Source organism: Alnus glutinosa, chromosome 6 (assembly GCF_958979055.1).
Source record: "Alnus glutinosa chromosome 6, dhAlnGlut1.1, whole genome shotgun sequence".
NCBI classification, from domain to species: domain Eukaryota; kingdom Viridiplantae; phylum Streptophyta; class Magnoliopsida; order Fagales; family Betulaceae; genus Alnus; species Alnus glutinosa.
In genome coordinates this window covers 12,697,818-12,716,926 of record NC_084891.1, presented here as the reverse complement: position 1 = coordinate 12,716,926, position 19,109 = coordinate 12,697,818, and positions in this window count along the sequence as shown.

Below are 19,109 nucleotides of genomic sequence, written 5' to 3'. Positions count from 1 at the left end.
TTTTGGAAAGCCGATCGTACAGTTGTCCGTTCGGACTCCCTATGACTACCGTCTAGACGGCACCTACGTTTTATCAAACCAGACGCCTATTTAAACCTGCAGCCTATAAATAGAGGTCCCTAGGCTTAAGAACAACAAGAATTCGGTATTGAATTCCATTAGTGCTTAGAGACTTATATTGTGAGATTATTGAGCTGAGTTGGTCTCTCTGAAGCCATTATTGTGTGTGCTGTTGCTACGCTTATCTGAAGTCTATCTTAGGGGTTGGCCCTAAGGTAAAGGATTCCATTGAAGACCCCTTCAGGTAGGAGACTTTGTTGGGATGCGTTCGTATTAGGCTACACGTTACAGTGCAAGGTACGACCACTGCAACAGGGGTATGTGAGTGCCACTACTTTGTAAATAGTCCTGTCTTCTGAATAGTGGATATCCTGGGTTTGGCTGCCCTGGAGTGATTTTTCTCATATTGAGTTTCAACTTCGTTAACAAAAATCTTGTGTCATTTAAATTCTGCATTGTTATTATTTTGTTAACACTTAGTGTGCCCACACACTTGCTTTGTGTTAGAAGTCATTTAATTTTTCACACACGTCCACACACAAGAATAGGTTCGTCCGGACGCTCCACACTGTAAATACTGAAACTGGAGGAAAATTTGCAAAAAAAGAATTTTCCCTAAAATAAGCTTTAAAACACATATGTATAAATAACTAATAAGACGGTCAAATAGCATTTCAAAAAATAAGCAAATATATAATTAAGAGTCAAGTAATCAATGAGCATAAATTTCCCTACAGATAGAAATTTTAAGTAGTTTTACTCAACTCATGCTATGAGTGTGTGTGTGAAAGCTTTCTCAATAAAGTATGATGTTCGTTGATATGATTTAAAACAACTGAATCTTCTAAATAAGAGAGAAATTCAATGTTAGATTAGTCAAAAGTCAAACCTTATCTTATCTTACTTGGGCCTAGCCACTATTGTGAGTTTTAAATTACTCGCAAGTGCTTGAATTGTTTGCAATATAGTGTGCGTAAGTGCGAGGTCAAATCCACAAGGAACTGCATTGCAAAAAATTAATTTCTATTCAAACTAATTCTATTTTAACCTATTTCCAAATTTTTTTTTAAAAAATAGAATCAAAGCACAAAAGAAAAGATGATTAACTAAACAGAAAGAAAAGCACTAAGGTTTTGGAATCCACCAAACCAAATCAAACACCACATTCTTGCATGCTATTAGTATTTTGTGTTGACTTCATTCTGTTGGCAAAATCACTTCTATGTAATGTTATTGTTATTATCAGGGATGCCGGTAAATTCAGAGTCTTCATTTCAGAATAATGTTCAAGGAAGATTATGTGCAGTTTTCTAGTCAGAAATATTGGTTTCCTAGTTCCCGTCCGGAAGGCCCATTCTAAGCGTCCGGACTCTCATTAGTCAGCAACTTACGTTTGAACAAGATGGTAATACTGTTCGGACCCCTTCAGTGTCTAGAAGCTTCGAACAGTTAAAAGTTGCAACCGTCCGGACGACATGGCAACTTGTCTGCACGCTCATCAGAGTTTGAGAAGATTCCAATGTTCAAGTGCATCCGTTCGAACGATACCGTACGGATGCCAGTCAGAGTTCAAGGAGAAATTGGATTTCCTTCTCAGACACTTATATGGGATACAGCTGCGTCTGTCCGAACTTCAGGGCTACACCGTCCGGACGCGGCCTTGTTACAGAAGCTTTTAGCGTTATTTGGAAAGGCGGTTGCAATTGACTGTCTAGACACTCAGTTAAGCTGTTCGGACGCCCTCCAGTATTTGATCATAACTGTCTACTCAAATATCGGATTGTGATGAAATTGGTGTCATTGGAAAGCTAACGAAAAAAAAGGTAACAGCTTGACCATCCAGACAACCAAGAGAAACATCCAGACGTGCGTCCAGAGTCCGAATCTATATTGGTGTAGTACTCATAATTTGAGTTGAAATAAGATTTGTAAAGCCTACATAAAGACGGCGCTTGGCATGTATTATGTACATAAAGAGGGTGTTTAAGGAGATATTGAAGATTTGCTAGCTATCTAGTTGTTGTCGTTGTGTGCCTTTTGGTTCATGTCAAGTCTATCTTAGGGAAGAGCCCTAAGGTAAAGGATTCTATTGAAGACCCCTCCATGTCGGATGAAAAATTGAAATTGACTTCTAACGCAAAGAAAGTGTGTGTGTGTATGTGTGCTAAGTGTTAACAAAATAATAACAATTCGGAAATTAAATAACACAAGATTTTTGTTAACGAAGTGGAAACCTCAATATGAGAAAAACCACTCCGTGGCAGCCAAACCCAGGATATCCACTATTCAGAAGACAAGACTAGATACAAAGTAGTAGCACTCACATACCCCTGATGCAGTGGTCGTACCTTGCTCTCTAACGTGTAACCCAACACGAACGCCTCCCAGTCAGGTCTCCTACCTGAAGGGGTCTTCAATGGAATCCTTTACCTTAGGAGGGTTAACCCCTAAGATAGACTTCAGATTAAGCGCAGCAATAGCACACACAAAAACGACTTCAAAAAGATCAACTCAGCTCAATAATCTCACAATATACCTCTCTAAGCACTAATGGAATTCAATACCAAATTCTTGCAGTTCTCAAGCCTAGGGGCCTCTATTTATAGGCTGATAGTTCAAATAAGTGTCTGGCTTGATAAAACTAGGCGTCGTTTGGATGGCTGTCATAGGCCATCCTGATAGACAACTATGCGACCGAAATTCTGAAAATTTTGTTGAAAATCTTTCCTGTTTGAGAGTCGCGTCTGGACGGTGGTGTATTTTCGTCCGGACGGTCGCACGTTCACTGCAAGTAATTTCCATATAGAGGCGTCGAGCATCCGGACCAGGAAAATTGTCGTCTAGACGACTGATTTGATGCACGCAATTTCCATATTTGATACACGCGCGTCCGGACCATGATGACTGGTGTCTAGACGTCTGGATTTGAATTACGATACTTGTGTTAGTTTTTGTGTTGGCTGCATTCTGTTGGACAAAATCACTTCTATGCAATGTTGCTGCTTTCACAGGGATGCTGCTTTATCCAGAGTCTACTATTCAGCTATGTTCTTCGAGAAGATTCTGTGAAGTTTTCAAGGATTTATTTCGATTCCCTGTCAACCGTCTGGACGACGTGGTATTTTGTCCGGACGCTCATCAGTCAGCAACATCCATCCTGACAACGAGATCTTTCCGTCCGGACGCCCATCAGTGTCTAGAAGCTTCAAACAGTTCAAGGTTGCATCCGTCCGGACGTAATGGCAAATCATTCGGACGCACTTCAGAGTTCGAGAAGATCCCAGTGTTCCAGCGCATCCGTCCAAACGATGTGGTTATACCGTACGGACGCCATTCAGGGTTTGACAAGAATTAGGTTTTCTGCCTCAAGACATAGTTATGGGAAGACGGCCTCTACTGTCTGGACGATGTGTGATCCCGTCCAAACAATGTCCTCTATAAGGCAAGAACGTGCATACCAAGTTCAACCGTCCGGACGTCAGCCTTCATGGTCCGGACAATCAAGCTTCATATATGGAAATTGCGTACACCAGTTCAACCGTCCGGACGTTAGCCTTCAAGGTCCGGACTCTCCAAAGCCTTATTATGGTAATTACGTGCTGTCGAAGTGCAACCGTCCAGATGCTAGGGCAACACCATCCGGACGTGGCCTTGTTATGGAAGCTTTCAGCGCTATCTTGGAGAGGCGGTTGCAATTGACCGTCCGGACGCTCGGTCAAGCCGTCCGTACACCTTCCAGTATTTTGGTCATGACATTTTACTCAAATATCGGATTGGGACGAAATCGGCATCGTTGGAAAGCTTAGAAAAAATGTTGTAATTTGAGCCTCCGGACGACCCTACAGAAAATTCCAAAATTACTTTCCGGACAAGAAAAACTTGGCCCGTCCGGACGGCCCTGGCTCCTGCCCGGACGCGCATGTTTCAGACTCCATTTTTGAGTCGATTTTGGGTTTCCTAAGCCTGTAAATAAGAGGCTTGAGGCATGCTTTCAATACAGAATTCGGTGGTGAATTCTCTACAGCTTAGAGACGTGATATTTCCTCGAAAGCCTTGTCAAATGTGTGATTTGATCAGCTGTGAAGTCCATCTTAGGGGTTGGCCCTAAGGTAAAGGATTCCATTGAAGACCCCTTCAGGTAGGAGACCTGGTTGGGAAGCGTTCGTGTTGGGTTACACGTTAGAGAGCAAGGTACGACCACTTCATCAAGGGTATGTGAGTGTTACTGCTTTGTATCTAGCTTTGTCTTCTGAATAGTGGATATCCTAGGTTTGGCTGCCCCGGAGTGGTTTTTCTCTTAATTGAGTTTCCACTTCGTCAACAAAATATTTGTCTCCTTTAAATTCCGCATTTAATATTTTGTTGCACACTGTTCACACACACTGTTAAATTTAGAAGTCCATTTATTTTTCAATTGGTATCAGAGTAGGTACACTCTGTTTAGGATTTATTTCCTGAGTGTGATCCTCATCTCTTTGTGACTTCTATTTTTTTTTATTACACCTTTTATCATGAATTCTTCTCAGTTATCAAATGAGGATTCTGATATTAAGCTCTTTAAGGTTTTTCATAAATTAAAGAATGCGCAACATTCTAAAATTTCACATAAAGAGCTTAAAAAGGTGAAGCAAGAAAAAGAGTCATTAATTATGCAATTGTCTGAATCACATGCTTTGATTGACTCTTTGAGATTTGAAAATACCATGATGTTTAACATTATTGATACACTAGAGAATAAATTAAAAGAATCTGATGATCTCTTGAAAAATTTATCAAGTGATAATTTGAAAAGTATGCTTTGTATTCATTCAGATGTTCCTAACAAGTCTGGTTTAATTGTTAATGATTTGAGTGCTTCTACTTCACATGCTTCTGATTCTGAATTAGATTCCACTATTATTAAGCCTGTGATAGTAGACACTGCTTGTTTGGATAATTCTTGCTTAAATAATCATGTGATGCCAAAATCCAAAGACACAGGTACACAAGCTCATGGTAAGTTTGTCCCTACTTGTCATAATTGTGGGAAGATTGGTCATATTAGGCCAAATTGTTATTTGTTGAGTTCTCACAGGCCTTGGATTAAGCATGATGCTTTGAGGAAAAGTGAAGCTGAAGATTCTTCCTCATCTAAATATGTCCCTCCTCATAGGAGACATATAGAAGGTAGGGGCAATGTTATTTGTAAGAATGCTAATCATAATTTTGCAGAGAATACAAAGAAGCATTCAAACAAAAGAAGCTTGCCTACCTGTCATCACTGCGGCATCACCGGTCACATCCGATCCAAATGCCCACAACTCAAGAAGTTGAGGTTCAGAGGAAGCTGCCAACTAGAGCTACATCAGACACTCTACCTCCTATGGCGCTTCAAGCTCCACGGCATCAGCAATAGTTTGTTCTTGCTTATCAGAGTGGCAAGGTATGCTAAGGAGAATGGACAACATGGGCAAAACCTGCAAGCTACCGCCACGGGTTAAGCAGGTATGGGTTAGGAAGGATGAGACCATTCACCCCTTGAGGGGGATTTGACTCACCTAGTAGGTGATGTTTCCCATGCCTAGGATTTTGGTTCCTAAATCCTAGTGCATGTCAGGTATGTTTGCATTGCATTGTTTATCTTGTCATATCTTATTCATGCCTTGCATTCTGTTTGAGGAACCGTTTATTTTGTCCCTATATTTTCTCTTGTTGTCTTGAGAAACATCTGCAGATATTTTTGGGGATGATAGTTAAAGCACGTCGGGCGGCTGCTTTTCTGTCTTGGTATTTCTAACCCTCTCTCCATGAGGACAGGTTTAGTTTTACCTTACATGCTGGGATTAGATGTCATTTCCTTTTCTGAGCATGTGTTTGTTGTTTTTCTGTTTATCGGTTTTCAACAAAAAATAAAAAAATAAAAAATGGGGAGAAGATACGGAACTTTATTTCTTTCTTTGGATAGCTTTTCAGAAATTGTGTGTGTTTTTGCCTGATATCTCTCAGTTCATTGTGCATTGATTAAATATGCTTATATATGATTGAGAGTTTATGCATGATATCTGCTAAGTTTTCTTGTTCCATCTTAATGATAGATAGTTACTTTCCTCATGCGATGAAAATGTCCACTATCTAAGACTCCCCTAAGGTACATCTTTTCCTTCTAGAAATTCTAGATAAGAGAAGAGGTCTTTGATTAAGATGGTCAAATTGACCACGTGCTAGTTGAACCTAGAGCCTAAAAATTCTGGCACTCTCTAGGTTGCAGCACCATAAGAATCAAGCAGTAAATCATATGCATTATACGCTTTTAAATTGTATATTCATTGCTTATGTGCTGAATTTGCTATATGCCTTGCCCTCTACGTGCAAGTAAAAATTTTGTTTTGTCCTTTATGGTGCAAGTAAAACAATTAGGTGCTGCATCTTAGGGGGAGTGTATCAGATGAGGGTGGCTAGGCCCTAGTAAGATAAGGTTTGACTTTTGGCTGATCTTTCATTGATTTTCTCTCTTGTTTGGAAAATCTGGCTGCTTTTTGTCATATCAGTTGAATTCATACCTTTTGGGAAAAGTCTTCACTCACACACACACACGCATTGTATGAGTTGAGTAATCTATTTAAAATTTATATCTGCAGGGAAATTTGTGCTTATTGAATACTTAACTCTCATTTATATCTTTGCATATTTTTGCAATGCTATTTGATTGTTTTATCAGTTGATTATACATGCGTGTTCTGAAGCTAACTTTTGAGAAAAATATTTTTCTACAAATTTTTCTCCAGTTTCAGATTTTCAGTGTGAAGCGTTCGGATGGACCTACTCTTCCATCTGGACTAGCGCAATCTTATCATATGCTGATCTAGCAGTTGTTATCCGGATGGTTAAGTGACACATCCGGACAGGATCTCTATAGGTATAAGACTTGTGTCTCTTTTTCTGCCATACACACATCTTTTCATTTTTATTGATTTATCATGGCATGTTGTGTGTTTTTCTTGTGGATTTCTCCTTAGATTTTGACATTCTTTGCACATTTCTTCTCATCCCATGATCTTCATTGTGTTTTCCATTATTCTTTTAAGTTTTTGTTCTTTTAGAATATTGAAATATTTGTTGGGATCTTTTCTTGAGATAGTGTGCATGAAAATCCTTCTCTATCTGTGTGTTGGGCTGATCATGATATATTTATGCCTTATGAGTAGCTGCATTGCTTATATATCTCTTTGGCATCCATTTGACAGCCGTGTTAAATATCACATTATGTTTGGAACTAACAGGATCTAATGGTATTTTTAGAGATATTTCTGATTGGTTTTTCAGGAATACGACATCCAACGGCTCCCAGCACAGTGATTGACAGATGCATCCTTTTGAAAACTGACTATTGTTGAAGTTGGATGTTCAATTTCCAAAGGTCTTGGGATTTGATACTTGGAGGATTTCTGTTCCTCTCTTTTGGGCCACTTGCAGACTTTTCTCTATTCTCCTATTGTTTTGGATTTTAGAAAGTTTTTGTCTGTGGATATTATTACTCTATTTACCCTTGTACTTCTGAGACATTGAAGGGGGGTAATTGTTGTGTAGTTTTTCTCATTACTCTGTTTTACCCTTTGTCCCTTTGGGACAAAAAGGGGGAGTAATTTCTGATTTGGAGCGGGAATGTATTTTTAACCGGTCAAGTGATTTTTGTCCCAGAATGGCCAAAGGAGGAGTTTGTTAATTTTTGTGTTGGCTGCATTCTGTTGGACAAAATCATTTATATGTAATGTTGCTGCTTTCACAAGGATGCTGCTTTATGCAGAGTCTACTCTTCAGCTATGTTCTTCGAGAAGATTCTGTGAAGTTTTCAAGGATTTATTTCGGTTCCCTGTCAGCCGTCCGGACGACGTGGTATTCCGTCCGGACTCTCATCAGTCAGCAACATCCGTCCGGACGACGAGATCTTTCAGTCCTGACGGCCCTACAGAAAATTCCAGAATTACTTTCCGAACAAGAAAAACTTGGCCCGTCCAGATGCCCGTGTTTCAGACTCCGTTTTTGAGTCGATTTTGGGTTTCCTAAGCCTATAAATAAGAGGCTTGAGGCATGCTTTCAATACAAAATTCGGTGGTGAGTTCTCTACAACTTAGAGACGTGATATTTCCTCGAAAGCCTTACCAAGTGTGTGATTTGATCAGCTGTGAAGTCTATCTTAGGGGTTGGCCCTAAGGTAAAGGATTCCATTGAAGACCCCTTCAAGTAGGAGACCTGGTTGGGAAGTGTTCGTGTTGGGTTACACGTTAGAGAGTAAGGTACGACCACTGCATCAAAGGTATGTGAGTGTTACTGCTTTGTATCTAGCTTTGTCTTCTGAATAGTGGATATCCTGGGTTTGGCTGCCCCGGAGTGGTTTTTCTCTTAATTGAGTTTCCACTTCGTCAACAAAATATTTGTCTCCTTGAAATTCCACATTTAATATTTTGTTGCACACTGTTCACACACACTGTTAAATTTAGAAGTCCATTTATTTTTCAACTTACCTTATGAATGAGCGCGTTCGGACGGGAATCGACGTCGTTTGGACGGTTGCAGCAATCTTCCCATATCTTTGTTTTGGAAAGAAATCCTGAAGCTTGATCGAGCACTGAGAGACATCCGAACGGATGCAAGCTGGAGCAGTTCGAAGCTTCTCGACACAGAGGAAGGTCTAGATGGGAATCCACGTCGTCCGGACAATGATGCTTTAGTCTGATGTGCATCTGGATAGTATGACACGTCATCCGGACGGCTAGTTCTTTGGACAGCTGGGCGTCCGGACAGTATGACACGTCGTCCAGACGGCTGGCTGGGAACCGAATTTTCTTACTTGTAAACTATGCAGAATCTTCTAGAAACACCTCTGAATAGCGGAATCCCTGTTAAAGAGCATCATTACAAGGAAGTGATTTTGTCCAACAGAATGCGGCCAATTTCAAACTAACAAACTCCCCCTTTGGCCATTCTGGGACAAAAATCACTTGACCGGTTAAAAATACAATCCTAGTCCAAAAAATAAAAATTGGACTAGGGTAAACAGAGTAATAAAGTCTAGGAATTTTAACAAGAGTATCAAAATATAAAACAACTATCTCAAAAACAAATAAGACAACTACAAAAAAAAAAAAACTCAAGCATTCTCGGCCATCGGAGCATCATCCTCATCGTCACTGCTGGAAGGATGATGGAACTTGTGGCACTCCCGGAGGTCCAGTTGATTCTTTTCTACCCGAAGGTTAATGGAGTGAACCTCCTTCTGCATGCTAGAGATGGACTGCTACATGGATGTCATTGACAGCTACATGGAGCTCATGCCCCCCTGAATAGTTGCCAATGCCTCCATGATCTGAGAATAGCTGACTTCCTGCTGGGATGGTGGGACAGTCTGAGAATAGGAAGCAATACTCGGTATGCCTATAGGAATAGGAGGAGGCGGGGGCACATCATCGTCATCCGGATCATCCCTCCGCAGTTGAGCATTCGACTTCAACAGCGTCTGCTTGCTGAGTGGATCTTGGATCTTCATCTTCTGCTCGCCAGCAATACTGATGCCTGTCTGTGGTATAATCTGTGTGAGTAGGCAGCCGAGTGGAAGACCGGTATTGCTCTCATCACGGGCCTCCAGAATAACGCCCAAAATTTGCTTGCACAAGCAGAAGGGCAAGCGAAGATGAATGGCATAGACGAACTTGGCCCTCTCCAAAATCAGGTCACTACGCCTAACAATTGGCCAAAGGTTGTGCTGAACAATCTTGGCCAACATGCGATGAGGGGCGGATAGGGCACCGATCCTGATGGTGGTGGCGTGCTCCTCTCCCTGTGGAACTGCGTGGAAAAACTCTCAAAGATCTTCCATAAAAGGAGGATGTACCACCTCATTGTAACAACTCGCAGATATCTGGAGAACAGGAACTCCAATGAACTGACTGATGATCTGGGGATCAACAGTGATAGCATGCCCTCCAACAGTGGACTTAAGCACCAACTCGTAGTCATCATCCTAAACCACCTCGAGGTTGGCATAGAACAATCAGATCAGCCTGGTGTAAACAACACAGGCGCAGCTGTGAAGATATCCCCAATGATAAGTCTGAATAGTGTTATGGATACTATCCAGAGGAGCCACCATAATGTCGGAACGGACCACATTCCTCTCGGCAATGACTGGGCGGTCCATGGTTTTGGCTCGAGGGGCTGCTCGATCTGCCTCAGTCCTCTGGCAAACTCTGCGTTGTGGACTGCCTGCGGACATAATTCTGCAAAAGAAACCACAAGATTTGCCAAAAATAATTAATCCAAAAGAAATAATCTTGTTAGTGTACAGAGAAAATCCGGCATTATAACAGCAGTAAGAGAGACTTGTAAAACAGGCATAAAGTACAGTCCACAAAAATATCAAACCAAGAATCCCAACACAATAGATATCACAACTATGCATGTTATAATCTCAACAACATTCCAAAAATAATCAAAATTCTAACAGTTTAAAAATAAACTAAAAAGAAATCGGCTAGAAAAATACTTGGAATGAGAGATTAATGCACAAGAAGACAAGAAAGGGCTAGAGAATGCCAAAAACTCGCGAGAAATCACTCAATAGAAGCCAAAAGAGAGATTTTTGGTGAGGTAGGGTGAAAAAGCGACATCTAGGGGATTTATAGAGCCTGTGGGGTCCCCATCTGGACTGCTCATTAACACCGTTCGGACGCGCGCTGCCTCAAAAACATGCGGACAGGTCGCGCACGTCAGGATGTCTAACCTTACCGTCTGGCTGTCTGAGCCACGTACGTCCAGACGGGTAGGAGTACCTTCCGACCGTCTAATATACACCCGTCTGAACGTAAAGAGAGGCCGTCCAGACGCTTCTCACTGAAAATGCAGAAAACTGAGGAAAAATTTGCATAAATTATTTTTCCTAAGGTCAGCTGCAGAACACACATATATAATCAGCTGATAACACAATCAAATAGCATCTCAAAACTATGCAGAGATATAAGAGAGAGTTCAGATTTCAATCAGCACAAAAATTTTATTGTAGACAAAAATTTTAAATAGACAACTCAACTCATGCAATGTGTGTGTGTGAAGACTTTTCCCACAAGGTTGGACCATTGAAATGACAAAGAGCAACCAAATTTTCTAAATAAGAAGGAAAATCAGTGAAAGATTAGTCAAAAGTCAAACCTTATTAATTACTAGGGCCTAGCCACCCTCATCTGATACACTCCCTCTAAGATGCAGCATCCAATTGTTTACTTGTACCATGAAGGACAAGGTAAAATTTTACTTGCACCATGAAGGACAAGGCTTATTTCAGCACAAAAGCCGTAAGTGTAAGCATATAGCACAAAAAACTGAAGAATTACTACTTGATTCTTTTGATGCTGCAAGCTAGAGAGAGTACCAGAGTTTTTTGGTTCTAGGTTCAACTAGCATTTGGTCAATTTGGCTATCTTATCAAAAACCTCTTCTTTTATCCAGAATTTCTAGAAACAAAATGTCAGAGAAGGAAAGATGTACCTTTAGAGTAGTCTTGAATAGTGTACATTTTCATCGCATGACAAAAGAAGCTATCCAACTATTGCATATACATGAAAATCACTTGGCAGATATAGTTATAAACTCTCAATCATATCTAAGCAAAGTAGATTCATGAATAATGAATTGAGATATCAGGTGAAAATACATGTAATATCTGATCTGCCAAGAAAAAGGAAAAAAATCCTGCAATTTCTCCCTTTTTTTATAAAAAAAATGCAATATGAAAATAACATCATATGCAAAGCAAGATCAAACCTGTGTAAGCTCGATGATGCCAATACAGAAAAATAGTCGCTCGACCTGCTTTTTCCATCTTCCCCAACAAGTACCTGCAATGCTCTCTCAAGAGAAATAGGGGGCAAAACAAAACTGGTTCCTAGATTGCATAAGATATAGCAAGTAAAAGTCAAACAATCAGACCTGATGCGTTAGGATTAGAAACCAAATCCTAGGCATGAACACCTTCTCCTGCTAGGTGCGTCCATTCCCCCTCATGGGGTTGTTCTTCTTCTTGACCCAAGACTGCCTTCTAGTGGGTGGTTGCTGGCAGGACTTCATCTGCTGACCCATCCGCTCCATCATGCTCTGCATCCAAATAGGTGGCTCACCGTAGTATTGATCCTTTTAGAGTGCTTGGATTTGATCTTGGATTTGCACTGTGATTGGCAGGTACAAATCACTGCTGAGGTCACTGATGCTGAGATGCCTGGTGCCAAGGTGCATGAGACCAAGGGGCTTGATATTGAGGAACTTGATGCCTTAGTGCTTGCCTCCACGGAGCTTGGTAAGGTGCCTGATACCATGGAGTCCGATGCTGGGTCAGAGGTCTAGTGCCATGATTAGCATGTCTGGGCACTTCTTTCTTGGCCCTCGCCTTTTGTGCTTTAAGAAGGGAGCACTGGGGTCGGACATGCCCACTTAGACCGCAGTGATGGCATATAGGAGTTCTTCTGATGGAAAGAGACTTCTGAGTGCCTGGAACATCGTCATTAATCTTGTCCTTTATCTTCAGCAATGGGGGGAGGCTCTGGACCGCAGGTTTGAGAAAAACAGTCTTGGAAGAAGAGGGAGTGTCAGTGGGAGAAGCTACATACCTGAGACCAGTCTTGTCGGTTGGGCTCTTCTGAATGGACAGCATGCGAGTCAGTTTTTCCTCAGTGACTCTTTCTAATTGGAGCTGCATTTCTAGTTGCTTTTCCTCCAGCTCTTGTATTCTGAGCAGCAATGAACTCTTCTCAGTCTGCAAACTGTTTAGATCATGAAGATGCGGCTTACGTCCTTCCCTCAGCTTTTCATACTCTACATAAATAGTTTTGTGCGCCTCCTTGAGTTCTTCCCCATTATCACTATGCTCCGAGTACTAAGAATCCTCCTCTTCAACAAGTGGAGCCACAAAGGCTAGAAATTTTTCAGACTAAGGAGCTTCTTCTTCTGACTCATCACTAAGAGTCACATTGTAAGCCTTCCTTGCCCTTCTTGAGGTTCCCACAATCAGCTCAGATATGCCCAAGGCCTGAGCATTCATAACATTTGGGGCCTCTGGGATCCTTCTTTTCTTCTTCCTTAGGTTCAGCTTCTCTGGGAACTTTCGTCATCTTTTCAGAATACTTCATCTTGAATCGGTTGTCTCTCATTAGTCTTCTGAAGTTCTTGGCCAACATAGTCAAAGCTTTTTCTTCCTCTTCAGAGTCATCTTTAGATGAAGCTTCACCCTTTTCTTGGAAGCTTTCAGGGCAATGGTCTTTAGTTTATTGACCGGGGGCAGGGACATCTCGTAAGTTTTAAGAGATCCCACCAACTCTTCAATCTTCAGTTCTTCAAGATCTTTGCTTTCCTCAATCGTTGTCACTTTGATCCTCAAACGCTCAGGCAAAGATCTTAGAATCTTTCGGATGAGTTTTACATCCAAGACAGGCTTCCCAAGACTCACCAAGGAGTTTCTCAAGTCACTCATCTTGGAGTAAAACTCTCCAAATGTCTTTTCTTCGAACATCTTAATTTCTTCAAATCTGGAAATCAACATTTGAAGTTTGGCAGATTTTACAAGTTTAGTGCCTTCATATGTTGTTTCCAAGATTTGCCACGCTTCTTGAGCAGATTCACAGTTTGAAATTTTTGCAAATTCAGACGGTGAAGGTGCTTGACATAGAGCATGGAGGGCTTTATCATTTGAAAGTCGTGTGTTCTATTGAGGAACTAGTTCGAGTGCTGCATCCTCTGGTTTAGTCCAACCAGTTTCAACAATACTCCAATAGTCAACAGATTTTAAAAGGAACCTCATACGTGCCTTCCAATAGCCATAGTTCGTACCGTCAAAGGCAGGAACAATATTAAGTGTTTGAGACATTTTAGTAGCTAGAAGTCACAGATAAAAATAACACTCAAGAAATTAATCTTAATCAGAGTGTACCAAGCTCTGATACTAATTGAAAAAATGAAATGACTTCTAACACAAAGTAAGTGTGTGTGTGCACAAAGTGTTAACATAATATCAATGCGAAATTTAAAAGACACAAGAATTTTGTCAACGAAGTGGAAAACTCAATACGAGAAAAACCACTCCGGAGCAGCCAAACCCAGGATATCCACTATTCAGAAGACAAGACTAGATACAAAGTAGTAGCACTCACATACCCCTAATGCTGTGGTCGTACCTTGCTCTCTAACATGTAACCCAACACGAACACCTCCCAACCAAGTCTCCTATCTGAAGAGATCTTCAATGGAATCCTTTACCTCAAGGCCAACCCCTAAGATAGACTTCAGATTAATCGCAGTAACAGCACACACATCAATTACTTCAAAGAGATCAACTAAGCTCAATAATCTCACAATATAGCTCTCTAAGCACTAATGGAATTCAACACCAAATTCTTGCAGTTCTCAAGCCTAGGGGCCTCTATTGATAGGCTGACAGTTCAAATGAGCATCTGGCTTGATAAAACTGGGGGCCGTTCAGACAGACAACTGTGCACCCGAAAATCCAGAAATTTTGCTGAAAATCTTTCCTGTTTGAGAGCCGCATCCGGACGGTGGTGCACTGTCGTCCGAACGGTAGCACGTTCGCTGTAAGTAATTTTCATATAAAGGCTTTGCGCGTCCGAACTAGGAGGATGGTTGTCCGAACGGTTGATCTGATGCACACGATTTCCATATTTGATACATGCGCGTCCTGACCATGATGACTGGCGTCCGGACGTCTGGATTTGAATTATGATACTTGCCTTATGGATGAGCGCGTCCAGACGAGAATCTACGCCGTCCGGATGGTTGCAACAATCTTCCCATATCTGTGTTTTGGAAAGAAATCCTTAAGCTTGATCAAGCACTGAGAGTCGTCCGGAAGTATTGTTGAAACGTCCGAACGGATGGAAACTAGAGCAGTTCGAAGCTTCTCGACACAGAGGAAGGTCCGGACGGGTATCCACGTTGTCCGGACAGATGATGCTTTAGTTTGATGTGTTAGTATTTTGGCCTCATTCTGTGTTTGGACAAAATCACATAAGTGTAAAGATGCTGTAAACAAGGATTCCACTATTCAGAGTCTGCAAGTCAGAAGAAATTCAAGTTCCCTGTCAGCCGTCCGGACGATCGAGCCATCCCGTCTGGACGCCTATCTGTCCACTGTTCCATCCGTCCGGACCACGTGTCATCCCGTCTAGACGCTAGACCGACCAGCATCATCCATCCGGACGAAGTGTTCATTCTGTCCGGACCCCATACTGTATCGAGAAGTTTCTGTGCCAGCTTGCATCCATCCGGACGTTTCAGCAGCATGTCCGGACGCCTCCAGTACTCGATCAGTTTCTGATTTCTTTCCAAGTTCCAAGAAAGGGAAGATCAATCAACCGTCCAGACGATGTGGTATCCCGTCCGGACGCGCGTCTCTGTAAGGCAAGAATCGCAATTCAAATATGACCGTCCGGACGTCTGACAGCTGTGGTCCGGACGCACGTGCATTAAAGAAAGAATTTGCCGATTCGACTTCAACCATCCGAACGACTGCCTATCATGGTCGGAACGCACGCATTACCGATATGGAAATTGTGTGTTGAAGAATAGCTGTCCTGACGCTCATCCCCCATGGTCCGAACGCTCGAGAACCTTATAAGGAAATTCCTTGCAGCGGACGTGCGACCGTCCGGACTATGTGACATCCCGTCCGGACGATGTCCTTAAACAGGAAAGATTTCTCCGCGAAAATTTCGAAAAATCTGTTTACACAGTTGGCCGTCCAGACGGCCCATGTCCACCGTCCGGACGGTGCCTAGGTATATTTTGCCTGACACTCATTTGAGCCCCCAGCCTATAAATAGAGGCCCCTGGGCACTGAGAACTGCAAAAATTTGGTGTGAATTCCATTAGAGCTCAGAGAAGTTATCAATCCCTCTGAAGTCATTTTACAAGTGTGCTATGCTGTAAACGGAAGTCTATCTTAAGGGTCGGCTCTATGGTAAGGAGTTCCATTGAAGACCCCTTCAGGTAGGTGAACCTAGTTGGGAAGCATTCATGTTGGGTTACACGTCAGAGATCAAGGTACGACCACTGCATCGGTACATGTGAGTGTTACTGTCTTGTATCTGGCTATGTCTTCTGAATAGTGGAATTCCTGGGTTTGGCTTTCCTGGAGTGGTTTTTTTCTTAACTGAGTTTCCACTTCGTCAACAAAAATCTGTGTGTCAATTTACTTTTCGCTGTGCTTTAATTTTTGTTGACACTTATGCACACACTTTATTTTTAGAAGTCAATTCAATTTTTCATGATGTGCTTCTGGACTGTATGACACGTCGTCCAGACGGCTAGTGCTTTCGACAGCTGGGCGTTCAGACGGTATGACAGGTCGTCCGGACGGCTAGCAGGGAACCGAATTTTTTGACTTGCAAACTGTGCAGAATCTTCTGGAAACACTTCTGAATAGCGGAATCCCTGTTAAAAAGAATCATTACAAGGAAGTAATTTTGTCCAACAGAATGCGGCTAATTTCAAACTAACATATATAGGAGACTTGGTTGGGAGGCGTTCACGATGGGTTTCATGTCAAAGTAATAGGAACGATCGCTGCATCAGGGTATGTGAGTGTTAATTTTTATGTACTAGCTTTGTCTTCTGAATAGTGGATAACATGGGTTTGGCTGCCCCAGAGTAGATTTTCTCTTCACACAGTTTCCACTTCATCAACAAAATATTTGTCTCTTTTAAATTCCGCAATTTAAATATTTTGTTGCACACTGTCCCACCCTTGGTAAATTAGAAGTCATATTTTATTTTCAATTGGTGTCAGAGCGTGCTTCTTTTTAAAATCTATTGATGTTTGGTAAATTGTGGAAACTAGTTGGACTAATCCAGAGGATACAACTGCTGAACTATGCCAGGCGCTTTCTCCATCTGAATTCGTAAGAATTTCAAATTGTGAATCTACTAAAGACGCATTGCAAATCTTAGAAACAATATATGAGGGCACCAAACTTGTTAAATCTGTCAAACTCCAGATGTTGATTTCTAAATTTGAAGAAATTAAAATGTTGGATAATCAGACATTCAGTGAGTTTTACACTAGGATCAATGACTTGAGAAACTCAATGGTGAGTCTCGGGAAGAGGCTCTGTAATGTAAAACTCATCACAAAGATTCTAAGGTCTTTGCCAGAGCATTTAAGGATTAAGGTGACTACAATTAAAGAAAGCAAGGACTTAGATTCTATAAAGATTGAAGAATTGGTGGGATCTCTACAAACTTATGAGTATTCCCTACCCCCAATCAAGAAAGCAAAGGGAATGGCCTTCAAGGCGACTAAAAGTAGAGTCCCTCCTGATGAAGACTCAAAAAAAGAAAACGAAGTAGCCATGCTTGCCAAAATTATCAGTAAAGTAATAAAGACTGATAAATTTATCAAAAGACTAAGGGAAACTCCCAGCGAAGCTGAGCCAGAAGAAGATGAGAAGGATCCTAGAGGTCATTGTTTTGGATTTTAGAACGTTTTTGTTTGTGGATTTTGTATACTTTTTTTACCCTTGTCTTGTTGAGACATCAAGGGGGAGTATTTTATTACTGCGGTCTTTCTATACTCTGTTTACCCTTTGTCCCTCTGAGACAAAAGGGGGAGTATATGTTTGATTTGGACCGGGATTGTATTTTTATCCGGTCAAGTGATTTTTTTCCCAGAATGGCCAAAGGGGGAGTTTGTTAGCTTGTAATTGGCTACATTTTGTTGGTGAAAATCACTTATATGTAATGATGCTTTTAAACAAGGATTCAGTTATTCAGAGTTCTTCTAGAAGAATCTGTACAGTCCACAAGTTAGAGAAATCGGATCCCTTGCAGCCGTCTGGAAGACGTGTTATATCGTCCGAACGCACATCCGTCTGGATGACAAGAACTTTCCGTTTGGACCTTCCTCTGTGTTGAGAAGCTTCGAATTGCTCCAGCTTGCATCCGTCCAGACGTTTCAGCAGCATGTCCAGACGACACTCTGTGTTCGATCAGCTATGGGATTTCTTTCCAAAACACAGATATGGGAAGACAGCTGAAACCGTCCGGACGATGTGTATTCCCGTCCGGACGTGCTCATCCATAAGGCAAGTCCTGTATTCAAAATCAAGACGTCCAGATGCCAGTCTTCATGGTCCAAACACGCGAGCTACATATTTGGAAATTGCGTGCATCAGATCAACTGTCAGGACGACATGTCCTATGGTCTGGACAAGCGAAGCCTTGATATGGAAATTGCATGCAGCTAAGGTGCGACCGTCTGGACGACAGGGCAACACCATCTAGATGAGGCTCAATCCAGGAAAGAATTTCTATGAAATTTGGAAAGCCAATCGCACAATTGTTCACCCGGACACCTTATGTCTACCGTCCAGACGGCGCCTAGGTATTTCAAGCCAGGCGCTCATTTGAACCTGTAGCCCATAAATAGAGGTCCATAGGCTTGAGAACCGCAAGAATTCGGTATTGAATTCCATAGTGCTTAGAGAGTTATATTTTTAGAGTTATTGTGCTGAGTTAGTCTCTCTCAAGCCGTAGCCGTTCTGTGCTGTTGTTGCGCTGAATTGAAGTCTATCTCAGGGGTTGGCCCTAGCGTAAAGGATTCCATTGAAGACCCCTTCAAGTAGGTGACTTGGCTGGGAGGTGTTCGTGTTGGGTTACACGTCAAAGTTCAATGTACAACTACTGCATAAGGTTATGTGAGTGCTATTACTTTGTAACTAGTCTTGTCTTCTGAATAGTGGATATCTTGGGTTTGGCTGCCCCGGAGTGGTTTTTCTCTTAAATGAGTTTCTACTTCGTCAACAAAATATTTGTCTCCTTTAAATTCCGCATTTAATATTTTGTTGCACACTGTTCACACACAGAGTTAATTAGAAGTCCAATAATTTTCACATCCTTGCTAGATAGTTGCTTTTCTCATGCGATGAAAATGTGCTCTATCCAAGGCTCTCCTAAGGTACATTTTTTTTATCTCTAATTTTTTGCTTCTGAAATTCTTTTTAGAGAAATTTTTTATGTGT